This window comes from Carcharhinus amblyrhynchos, chromosome 11, assembly GCF_965287045.1.
Source record: "Carcharhinus amblyrhynchos chromosome 11, sCarAmb.v2.hapA, whole genome shotgun sequence".
Taxonomy (NCBI): domain Eukaryota; kingdom Metazoa; phylum Chordata; class Chondrichthyes; order Carcharhiniformes; family Carcharhinidae; genus Carcharhinus; species Carcharhinus amblyrhynchos.
This window is the reverse complement of record NC_137334.1, coordinates 4,609,096-4,622,242: the sequence shown is the minus strand read 5'-3', so window position 1 is coordinate 4,622,242 and position 13,147 is coordinate 4,609,096. Positions and strand designations below refer to the sequence as shown.

The following is a 13,147-nucleotide window of genomic DNA, read 5'->3' as shown; positions in this document are numbered from 1 at the left end:
ACAATTCCATCACCAACAGTGATTCGCTCGCACCACTACTGATCAAATTGGCTGAGTACTTAAGGGACATAATTGCTAAATTGAGTCTGCAGAAGGTGATGAGAGAACCAACAAGAGGGAAAACTTAATTAACTTCCAATTTATTTCTATTATTTAGTTATTCCACTAAATAGAGGGATGGCAGGCCACCTGTTTCATGGAATGCACATGCTGTGCTTTGTGGAAACACCAGGAACCTTCTCATGTCCTGGGCAAACTCTGGGTTTCGGTGCACCCACAAGACTGAAAGCTACATTTCTGGATGTAGCCACTCTACAGTTTAAAGGTGTGCAAGCAGTGAGGGAATCTGTGACTATTTGACATTCGGAGGAGGATCAGGCAGAATTGCCTCCAATGCATCTTACTCTCCCAACAGAATTCAGCTCTCTGAATACCGCCGAAAGCATTGCTTTATCTGGGAAATGCAGTGTAGTCAGAGACAAATTCACAGCAGCTCAGGTGACTCAGCTGCAGAGGGAGGCAGGAGGAAGATTGGGAGAGCAAAAACAATAGAGGGGATTCTATAACAAAAACAAAAAATGCTGGAAAAACTCAACAAGTCTGATAGCATCTGTGTGGAGAGAGAATAGAGCCAATGTCTTAAGTCAGGATCAGCCTTTGTCAGAGCTGAAGGGTCATCCCAACTTGAAACATTGGCTCTATTTTCCCTCCACAGATGCTGTCAGACCAGCTGAGTTTTTCCAGCATTCTGTTTTTTGCTTCAGCTTCCAGCATCTGCAGTATTTTGCCTTTACCTGAAAGGATTCTATAGTCAGGGAAACAGGTAGGGTGTACAGCCAGAGGTCAGGGCCCATATTGGTACCAATAATATACAGAAAGACAGATGGGGTTCTACAGACAGATTTGGAGGGCTGAGAAGGAAAACAGCATCAGGTCCTCAGAGATAGGAATCTCATGATTACTCCCAGTACCACACACTAATGAACATAATAATAGGATGGATAGACAGAATAATAGGATGGAATAATAGTGTGTGACTGGAGGGATGGTGCAGGGACGAGTGTTTTAGATTCCTGGAACATGGGGAGGCGAAACCTGTACAGGCTGGATGGATTGTACCTAACAGGGTTGGAACCAACATCCTCTTAGAACACTTTGCTACTGCACCTGTGGTGGATTTAAACCACTTACTTGTCAGGGTCATAGGAACCAGGATACAACAGTAGAAAGGAGAAGCAAGGCGTACAAAGTATTAGGAGAGATATTGTAACAGGCCAAGTAGTAAGGTAATAAATGGAATCAAAGCAAGGGGAAATTACATGTAGCATAAGTGGGTTTACATTAAATATATGCTTTCACACAAAGCATGGTAAATAAGGTTGGTGAGCAGTAGATATAGATGACCACATGGGGAATATGATGCCCTTGTGATAAGAGTGACCTGATTCAAAAAAAAGGGCAGGAGTAGGTATTGAATGTTCCTGGCTCCAAGATGTTCAGGAAAGATAGAAAAGGACTGGTAGCATTGATTAAGAAGAATATTACAGTGCTGGAGAGAGAATGTTCTAGAGGGGTCAAGGACAGAATCAATCTGGTTGCAGTCAAGAAACAAACATTGGGCCACTTGTGTATTCTGTAGATCACCAACTTATGGAAAAGATACAAACAAGAAAATCTGTAGCAAAATTAGAGGGGTGAAAAAACTATACAATAGTATTAACATGGGCTTTGAATTATTCTAATATAAATTAGAACAGTATAAAGGGCAGAGAGGCATAAGTTTTTGAATTATGTTCAGGAGAACCTTCTTGAAGAATAAGAAGTGGTGTAGGATCTGGTTCTGGGGGAATGAGTTGGGCCAAGTGGATCATAGAACAGTACAGCACAGTACAGGCCCTTTGGCCCTCGATGTTGTGCCAAGTTTTGTCTGAAACTAAGATCAAACTATCCCACTCCCTATCATTCTTGTGTGCTCCATATGCCTATCTAATAACAACTTGAAAGTTCATAAAGTGTCCGAATCCACTATCATATTAGGCAGTTCACTCCACAGCCCAACCCCTCTGAATAAATAACCTACCATGGACATCCCTCCTATATCTCCCACCATGAACCTTATAGTTATGGCCCCTAGTAACAGCTACATCCACCCAAGGAAATAGTCTCTGAACATCCACTCTATCTATCCCCCTCATCATCTTATAAACTCTAAGTCATTTCTCATCCTCGTCCGTTCTAAATAGAAAAGCCCTAGCTCCTCAACCTTTCCTCACAAGACCTACCCTCCAAACCAGACAGCATCCTGGTAAATCTCCTCTGCACTCTGTCCAATGCTTCCACATCCTTCTGATAGTGAGGTGACCAGAACTGCGCACAGTATTCCAAATGTGGTCTCACCAAGGTCCTGTATAGTTGCAGCATAACCCCACAGCTCTTAAACTCAAACCCCCTGTTAATAAACACCAACACACTATAGGCCTTCTTCATGGCTTTATCCACTTGAGTGGCAGCCTTCAGAGATCTGTGGATATGAACCCCAAGATTTCTCTGTTCCTCCACATTCCTCAGAACCCTGCCTTTGATTCTGTAATCCGCATTCAAATTTGTTTTACCAAAATGAATCATCTCGCATTTATCAGGGTTAAACTCCATCTGCCATTTTTCAGCCCAGCTCTGCATCCTATCAATGTCTCTTTGCAGCCTACAACAGCCTTCCACCTCATCCACTACTCCACCAATCTTGGTGTCATCAGCAAATTTACTGACCCACCCTTCAGCCCCCCCCTCCAAGTCACTGATAAAAAATCACAAATAGCAGAGCACCCAGCACTGATCCCTATGGTTCAACACTGGTAACTGGTCTCCAGTCTGAAAATTTTCATCCACCACTACCCTCTGTCTTTTATGAGATAGCCAGTTACTTATCCAATCGGTCAAATCTCCCCCTATCCCACCCTCCTTACTTTCTTCATGAGCCAACCATGGGGAACCTTATCAAGCGCCTTGCTAAAATCCACGTATACTACATCAACTGCTCTACCTTCATCCACACAGTTAGTTACCTCTTCAAAAGAACTCAATTAAATTTGTGAGGCAAAACTTATCCTTCACGAATGTGTTGACTATCCCAGGTTAAGCTGCATCTTTCCAAATGGTCATAAATTCTATCCCTCAGAACCTTTTCCATTAACCTATCGACCACCAAAGTAAGACTAACCGACCTATAATTACAACAGTCATTCCTATTTCCTTTCTTGAACTGAGGAACAACGTTCGCCGCTCTCCAGTTCTCTGGCACTATCCTCATGGACAGTGAGGGCCCAAAGATCAAAGCCAAAGTCTCTGCAATCTCCTTCCGTGCCTCCCAAAGAATCCTAGGATGTATCCCATCTGGCCCAGGGAACTTATCAACCCTCAGGTTTTTCAAAATTGCTAATGCATCTTCCCTCACAACATCTACCTCCTCCAGCCTATCAGCCTGTATCACACTCTCATCCTCAAAAACATGGCCCCTCTCCTCGGTGAACACTGAAGAAAAGTACTCATTCATCACCTCTCCTATCTCTTCTGACTCCATGCACAAGTTCAAATGTCAGTAGGGGATTATTTAGGGAATGGTGATCATAACATATGGTTTAGATTAATAATGGAAAAAGACACGGAACAATCAAAACTGAAAATAATTAATGGGGGGAGTTGCTGATTTCAGTGGGATGAAAAGTGATCTGTCCCAGGAAAATCAGAATCAACATCTGGCAGTCAAAACTTTAACGGAACAATGGGTTGCCTTTAAAGGAGGTACATTCAAGTACAGTTCAGGCACAAAAAGGCCAGAGGTCTCTGGATGACGAAAGCAAGTGAGATGAAATAGGAAAAGGATCCTTATGACAGATGTCAGCTAGTAATATGGAGTTAGAATCAGGCCAAATATGGATCAGAAGGGAAAAACAAAATAAAAGAGGCAAAGAGAGTACGAGAAGAGACTGACAGTTTACACAAAAGAGAATGCAAAAGTCTTCTATAGGCATAATGTGTCACATTCATAACAACAGAAGACATTCCCATTGCTTGAGTGTGGTGAAGGCAGTTTCAACTGCAGCTCTCAAAACAAAACTGGGTAAGCACCCAAAGAAAAAAATTGTGGATGAGTGGGACTAGCTGAGTTGCTCTTGCAGAAGACCACCACGGACACAACAAGCCAAATGACCCCCTTCTGTGCTGTAACAATTCTAGGATTTTAATGTCCATGCTGGGGAATGTAACAATTTTCCACATGCCACATTGTGCCAGCACTGATCATCTCTAGATGACAGATGTCACTACGCAGATGCAGAGTAAGCCTGTTTTACCTAAACTGCACCAATAACATGGCTTAACTTCAGAAAGCACTCCATATATCATCAATGTGCTTCTTTAAATTCCAACAGCAGTTATCTGCACAGCCTCTGCAATAAATTACGCATTCCGATAGTGTTGTACATATGTCCAAAAAGAACAGACTGAAACAAAAACAGAAAATGCATCAGTAACCTGCATTTATTTTAGTGTTTAACTCACTGCTACTTCCAGGAACGCTAACTCTGAAGTAGTATTTGCTCTTTGACAGCATTTTTGTTGTCTTGCTTTCACCCTGTCCACCTTCATTGTTTTTTTATTTCCCTACTGGTATTTAACAAGGTGTTTACCAAAATTAGCTCTCTCAGCCATATTTCCTTCCTCAGCAACTGTCTCTGAGTTACCCCAATTGGATTCCAACTCTAATTCCACTCGTGTTTCAAATCTACCAGGTATCTCCATTCCTCAGAGAGCTTTATCATTGCATCTTGAGATTCACATTCAGTGCTATGCACCTCCATATGCACAGCCTCCATGTCTCTCTCCAGCAGCACCCACTCACCCTATCTCAAAGCTGCTCTTGTCCTTAATTTCATTTCTTTCTTCATCGCATCCAATGCCAGCTCTGACAGTCATTCAGACTTGAAACATTAACTCCGTTCTCTTACGACAAATGCTATGATTTTCCAGCATCCGCAGTAATTTGCTTTTATATAGGAATGAATTGAAACTGCCCAAGTTCATTTCATTTACAGCTGGCAATGGAAGACTAGTGCTCCCTCACTATTTCCAAGATTCAAACTCAAATGCACAATAAGAAAGGATCAAGCTAGTGTGATAACTAGTCTTGAATTAAACTTTATACCATGCACCTTCTTGATGAGGCAATTAAAATGCCAATTAAAAATTGCATTTTTTGTAAAATAACAAACTCCAAAAAATGATTTTAAAAACTTTAGTGCTTTAAGCTTTTCTTGCAAGTAACTGATTCCTTTAAAGTGGTAAATATTTGCGTAATGAGAAGGTAACGCCAAAGTGATTCATGTACATAATTCTTGAGAATGTCCCAAGGGACAAGAAACTTCAACTACATGGATAGATTTAAGAATTTGGGACTGTTTTCCAAGAGGAGGAGGAGAATGAGATGAGATTTGATACAGATATTCAAAATCATAAGGAGCCTGGGAAAAACTGTTCCCATTGGTGAAAGGATTGAGAATCACAGGGCACAGATTTAAGGTAATTCGGAAAAGAAGCAATGGCAACACCACAGCAACTGATGCACCATAGAAAGCATTCTTTCTGGTTGTATCACAGCTTGGTATGGCTCCTGCTCAGTCCAAGACTGCAGAAACTACAAAAGGTCATGAATGTAGCCCAATTCATCATGCAAACCAGCCTCCCATCCACTGATTCTGTCTACACTTCCCACCACCTCACAAAGCAGCTAGCATAATTAAGGACCCCATGCACCTCGGATATTCTCTCTTCCACCTTCTTCCGTCAGGAAAAAAAATACAAAGTCTGAGCATACCAACCGACTCAAAAACAGCTTCTTCCTTACTGCCATCAGACTTTTGAGTGGACCTACCTTGCATTAAGTTGATCTTTCTCTACATCCTAGCTATGACTAACACTACATTCTGCATTCTCTCATGTCCTTCTCTATGAACAGTATGCTTTGTATAGCACACAAGAAACAATACTTTTCACTGTATTCTAATACGTGACAATAATAAATCAAATGAGGATTTTTTTCATCCAAGTGGTTAGGATTGGGAATACGATGCCTGAGAATGTGCTAGAGAAAAGCTCTATTGAGATAATCAAGGGGAAATTGGATTTTTAGGTGAACAACAAGACTGTGTAAAGCTATGGGAAGGTGGCAGTGGGGTGGCATGAGCTACATTGCTGTAGAGAATCAGTGCATATATGGCAGGCCTAATGGCCTCTTTCTGTGTTGTAACAATTCTGTAACAGAATCTCTACAAGGGTACAACCATCATTGATACTGACCTCATGAGGGACTGTACAGTATATAACATGTTTTAAAGAATTACTGAGGACCAACACAAAATATATAAAGCTCAGCTGAAGCTTGTAGAACAACATCTCATCTCAATTAGGTATTTTGCAAGCTTCCAGACTAACGCTCATTTTAATAACTTCAGATTATAACCACTGCTCCAATATAACCAGACTGCTGATGTTGATAACAGTTCTGTTTTTGCCATTTGTAGCTCCTTTAAACCCATCTTTTGTTTACTTGCCTAATATCACCACCATTTGCCATTCACTACCCTCTGTCTTTTAATCACCCTTGCTTTCAACTTCAAAGACTTTCCCTTTTGCTCTCCCTTCTGTATTTGCTTAAATGCTATTAAATTATGTCTCAATCTTCTGTCAAAGTTGGAAGAAGTTAATCAATTTCAGAGGTTAACTACCTTTCTCCCTCTCTACAGCTTCTGCCAAATGTTGCTATTTCCATAATTTTCTGTTTTGTTTTAGATTTCCAGCATCTGCAGTATTTTCCTTATATGTATATATATCGCCACTTCAAAAATAACTGGCCTCTGAAATTTTTTAATGGATATGAGTGGTATTGGTATTCTGGTAGGATGAGATCAAATGTATGCAAGGGCCACATCATGTGACTTCATCTTCTGATCATTCAGTCACAAAGTTACCACGATAGGGATTTCAACATCAGATTCTAAACTTTGCAGTAGGCTGAAAGATAATGAGAGAAACAAAAACTGCACAGAAGTTAAACAAGGCTATAATCCTAATCTAAAAATTAGTTCTATATACTTCAGTTCTGTTTTTAAATTATTTTACATAGTTATACTCCATTAGGCAGAGAAACAGACAGGCAGCATCATGGCATAGTGGTTAACACAGTTGCCTCACAGTGCCAGGGGACCTGGGTTCAATTCCAGCCTCAGGTCACTATATGTGTGGAGTTTGCACATTCTTCCTGTGTCTGCGTGGGTTTCCTCTGAGTGCTCTGGTTTCCTCCACACTCCAAAGATGTGCAGTTTTGATTGACTGGCCATGCCAAATTGACCCTTAGGTGTCAGGGGGATTAGCATGGAGGCCTTAAGGGGAGTTAGATGACCAGCAGTTTACTGAAGGAATGGGAAGTGGGGTCTCCTGGACACAAATATGTGGGGTTAGAGGGATAGGGCCTGGGTGGGATTGTTGTCAGAGGGGGCTTGATGGCTGAATAGCCTCCTTCTGCATTGTTGGGACTCTATGATGTTCTGACATATTTAGACTGGAATGCTTCAATCTCTTGCATATAAAACAGTGTATTATATATACAAATGGTACTGAAGCACACCTTCACCTGCATCTTTGGTTCCTGGTCTCCAATTACTCATCCTCTAACACAGTGGCCATTTTCTTGATATGGCCCTCATTTGCACACCCCAAATGCAAGGGATGCAGACTTGAAAGGATGTGTTAGACAACTGGCTTTACCACCCATTGCCAGATCTGCCTGGACTGCTTAAAACATCAAGTCCTGCTCAATAACCCCAGTTTCTTTTCTCCACTGCAAACTGTCTTCTTAAACTGCTCTTCCCTGCCCTCTCCATTCTTACCTCCAAGGACTGAGGAGCTCATGGACTTCTGGGTCACCAAGATCAAGTAAATCCAATCAGCTGACTCTGCTGCATCCCTCTATTCTACTAGCTAAACTTCCTCTCATGATCTCTCTGCCCCAGCTTCGAGCTCATATATTTCTCAAGTTTCTCTCTTCTTGTGGTCAGACGACACCTCCTCCTGTTCCCTCAATTCTATTCCCAGTAAACTGCTGATCATCCAACTCCCCTCATGGCCCCCATGTTGGCAGATATCAATAATAGTTTTCTCCCTTCAGGTTTTTGTCCTTTTGCCTATAAATCTGCCAATCACCACTCTCCTCAAAAAGCCAACAATTGATTCGCACATCCCTCCATTCCATTTCCAACCTCCCCGTTATGTACAAAGTCCTGACCATGTTGGCGCCTCCCAAATCATTCTTATCCCTAGAATTCCATGTTTGAATCTCTCTATAAAATTGGAAGTTCTTGGATGCATTTTTTTCTGTAATTTAGTCATAAACTGTTACCATTTCATTTAAATTGCAATGAAATCCTCATATTTGTCGTATAGTTTTCATATTTGAGAGATTAATCTATCCATGTTTATAACTTATTCATGACACTAATAATCAAGGAATTATTACTCATTAGTGTAAGTGCAAAATCCATTTGCCATTTTTGGAATATATTTTCTAGGCACCCAGGATAGGGTTGGGAAATGGGACTTTTTACATTTCAAGCATCTCGTCTCAGCACCATACACCAGCAGGCAGTCATGTACACCAGTATGCAACCTTCAAAAAGATGTTACCATGTCTGTGTTACAATTATCTACTAGCTAATTTTGATATCAAATTAAGGACAATTTATACGCTACTAGGCCATGCCCACTTAGAACAAGATTGTTGCCAGAATGGCCTGCTGAATTCATAAGTAAAAGTCATTCCATGAGAAGATCTTACTAGAAAAGAAAACATCCCAAGAAGTTAGACTTAGGTGAATTTGAACTCTGTCGCAGAAATGCTCATCCATCTTCTTTTAACCAGAAGCATAAAGTACATAATTGATAACATGTAAACAAGCAGCTGAGAACTAATGTGTCCCATTTTAAAAGATCAATGATCTCAAAGCTATTGCCAAATTAGTTTCTGATTTAATGAGTGACAGTAAGACAATTCAAGTTTATGCTTACAGTTTCTACACAGCATAGTACTGATCAGTCATATCACTGGAGAATATATCAAAATGAGGCCAAATAACTCACCAAAGACAGGGTCAGAAATATCAGCTGTTGAGACACCCTGTCATAAGAACATAAGAAATAAGAGCAGGAGTAGCCATCTAGCCCTTCGAGCCTGCCCCGCCATTCAATAAGATCATGGCTGATCTGAAGTGGATCAGTTCCACATTCCCGCTCTCTCCCCATAACCCTTAATTCCCTTGTCTGTCAAAAACCTATCTACCCGTGACTTAAATATATTTAGGGAGGTAGCCTCCACCACTTCAACGGGCAGAGAATTCCAGAGATTCACCACCCTTTGAGTGGAGAAGTTCGTCCTCAACTCCATTCTAAACTACCCCCCCCTTATCTTGAGGCTGTGCCCTCTAGGCCTGTCCCATTTCAAATACATCTATCTCTTTGTGAGCATATCAAAAGGAAGATCAGAATCCTATGTCACCTTCTCAATACAAATAAATGATACAAGAACAATAATAGCTGTTTGAGAGACTACAATCTAAATTTGATGTCCAATCAAAAGAAAGCTGTGGTCTCACAGGAAAACAGCAATATATACCCCTCGTTATGTTTCCGTGTTATAACTGCTTACAGAAATCACATACAAAAGAAAAATTAAAAATTCTGCCAGGCCTGAAAGGCCCCCATTCGAGAATTTCTCACTACAAAAAGTTAACTAGACAATCAATAATAACGGAGACGACAAGCTCCTTATGTCCTTTGTCTATGTCAACAAGCACATCTAACTGATTTCCTCCCAAGTGCCAACACACGAGATGCTCAACCAGGGGTCGTTCTTAAAAGACAAAATGCCTAATAGTAAAAGCTGGCAGTTCCCATTGTAGTTCATTCCTACGTCGGCACAGCTGGGTTTGATCAGGTTTGACAGTGCTGCATTTTACATTAGGGTGTCACAAGCAATAGCTTCTCCTATCCGCCTTGTTTGGGTTTTCCGTGAATCGTTTATCCGAAGATATTGGTAAAGTCCATCTGGGGTAAATGTCCGAATCACAATCCATTCCAACACAAACAAGCCCTGTTGGTGTGGGAAAATCCAAGCCACACTCGGAAGGCAAGATGCAGTCAGTGGGCCACATCAGAAAGCAGCTGCGCATTCAGCCAGCCACAGGCCCGGGAGCCCGGAGACCCCCCCTCCTTTCCAAATCCACCCGAGGGGGCTGGAAATCATCAGGGACAGGGCAGAGAGACAGAGCGGCCGGGTGGGGGCTGCGGAGAGCCCGCTCCACCCTGATCGGTCATTCCCCTCTCAGCCCGGGGTCTGGGGCCTGATTCTCTCGCATTCCCCCCCCCCCAGCCTGTCCCTCGGCCTGAGCCCAGTCCCCCAAACTCTCTCTCCTCCCCTCCGGGTCCGGTACCCCCCTCCTGGGGCCTAGGTTCCAGTTCCCCCTGCTCGGGCCTGAGCCTGGGCCCGGGTTTCTTACCTGCTCCGTCCCTCCTCCTCCTCCTCCTCCCCCCAACCACAGCCCAGACCGCTTCACTCCTCACAGCCGCCGCTCTCGATTCTCCCTTCCGCTGTCCTAGTGGTGTATCCATCCGCAAAGAGTGCCGCCTCCGTTGCCGGGGGGAGGGGAGGGGGCGGAGCCAAGCCGCGGCCTGGGCGGAGGGACCACAAAGTCCGCCATGAGCATCCTCAACTGTACCATGACTCTTGTCAGACTCACTATTCTCATACTGAGGTAAAACCTGAAAGCATTTAATGTGAGAAGCTAAACCAACCTTTCCCTGAATATGAAACTTACTGATCATATCTTTCCAAAGTGTTTTTTTTTAATATGTCAAATAGTTGACAAAAGTGGTCAATTTGCATGGGGAGGCATCATTACATTTCCAAAATATTACATCCCATTGTATTGCCATCGAAACAAAAAAAAGCATCGTGTCAAAGACCAAATGCTGGAATGTGAAACAAAATGCTGGAAAAAATCAGCATGCTGACAGCATCTGTGGAGACAGAATATTCAACTAGAACATCTACTGAGATCTTCCAGCATTTTCTGTTTTGTTTTGAAAATATCATGGTGATGATTTACGTTATATCTTTCTACATTAGCAAAAAGAGAACTTCCATTTGGAGAACGGTGCTGAGTTGCCTCCTTAACCGAGGGAAGCAACAAGAGTTTTTTTTAAATCCTTGAGATCAAGCAATCACTGTCGATACCACATTTATTTCCCTGGGAAATTAGTAAGTCTAGTTTTACATCAGATACTCCTGTTTATAGTCAGTCCGGCCCTGGATGTTTATGTCTGGCATTTTGTGCCTCACTACATTTAACTCATTAAAATGCCTCTTCCTGTACTGTAGGGTTTCTATGATTCTATCTCTATGATAAAATGCCAATGGAGGCCTATGCTGATTCCTTTCCCCGTGTGCAGCAACCTCTAATCAACTGAGGCACAGAAAACAGAGTAGCATTTCATATCTCTCTTCCCTGTCCCCCTCCCCCATTGTATTTCATTTCCTTGCAGTTAGGATCAATCTTTTCTCGTAAATATACTTTATTCACAAAATGCCTAAAGGAACATTATGAAACATTTCAAAATTGCTGTCACAAAGATGCAGTAATATTCAAATTACTTGTCCAGATAATGTTGCACTCAGAGGTGCTTCAATATAATTGTGGTACATGTAATATTTACTGTGTACATTCAACTTGAGTCATCCAGCCCAAGAAGGTCTATAAAATTCTAACCCCTCGGTGTTGCTATGATATTGAAGGTGGTAATTGCTGGGCTACCCAAACCCCAAAAGGAAATGTGGACAAGCTATCACAACAATTTGTAAGCTGCGTATTGTTATGAGAAGATTCCTGCGCTGAAGTCAGAAGCAAATATTTCAAAACTACTTTTGGAGGTTTTAACTATTAAATTTAGACTTTTTTTTAGTAAAAACTTAAAACACACAGGATTACATTTACACAGTTGACAGTAGTTCTTCAAACATTCCACAGAAGATTTCAGCTTGGTGAAACTCAGAGCTAAACACCACTTTTAGGCAACAGTCCTAATAGACTTTCTCTCTTAAAAATTCCAGTAAACATCCACTGTTGCTACAGAGAAGTATTTCACAGGCTTCTCCCTTTCCTATTTGATAGTAAATAATCAAAGCTTGTGTCAACCCTTGGCAGTCACAACACTGATCTTAGAGGGTGGCTGTAGGCTGCTTTCTTCACAGGTCTGTTTCAACATACATACTGTTTAGGATCTCATGGCCACACTTACCTGTTCAGCCTTCAGTCTCTCTTTAAATATGTTTTTCCCATTTCATCTTTAAACAATTGTTTTTACATCTTGTTAGAAGTATCCTTTCCCAGGAGGTACAGATTTTTCATGTCATTTATATGGCTACTACTTTTAAATGTAAACACTTAATATTTTGCTTTATTCATTTAATTATTTGCCAATTGTATTTTTTCCTCTTGAAATACAATAATTAAAATTCTCCCTTATTGTCCCAGTGCAAATTTCCATTCATGTTGCTCACTGGTGTCCCATCTAAACGCTGCTCATTTCCAGTTCAAAATATTTGCATTCATGCCAAATCCTTTTTTGATGTCTTTAACCTTACAAACACAAGCCTGTTTCATAGTTTATCACAGTGATATTGGGAAAATTTTGAAAAATATGATAGTTCTGTCACAGCATACAATGGCTGAAAGGTTTAGATGCTTCCACGGCAGTTGACTCAAGCTTTAGTACATCCTCATCTGATAGTCCTGGACTTTGGAATGTGCCAGTCTGCAACACTTAGTTGAGAACAAGCTTACATTCTGGAAGACCAACAAGTTTCAGGCAGACCAAAGAGTGTCTTTCACCAAGTTGATAATCTTACAGCTGCAGTTGATGTTTGTCTCGGTGTGCATCCCTGGGGATAGCCATTGGTGCACAAGGTCCTGTGTCACGGAGCAGCTGGGATTGAATCTCAGCAAGAACTATTGTATCTCTCTCCAGGCCTTTGCAAAAGCATATT

General features: G+C 41.6%; 1 protein-coding gene across 3 annotated transcripts in view; it reads right to left on the bottom strand.

Annotated features, from left to right (window-relative positions):
- The window catches only part of rab5b (RAB5B, member RAS oncogene family), a 77,926-nt gene extending 67,236 nt beyond the window's left edge, over positions 1–10,690 (bottom strand). The window contains exon 1 of one of the 3 annotated variants that reach the window (XM_080198467.1): positions 10,602–10,690. The gene's annotated coding sequence lies outside the window, so the exon portion shown is untranslated. Of the gene's footprint in view, positions 1–9,186; positions 9,207–10,601 lie in introns of those variants that run through there. The other 2 variants (XM_080198470.1, XM_080198468.1) reach the window with 2 other exon arrangements.
- Between the last annotated feature and the right edge of the window lie 2,457 nt (positions 10,691–13,147).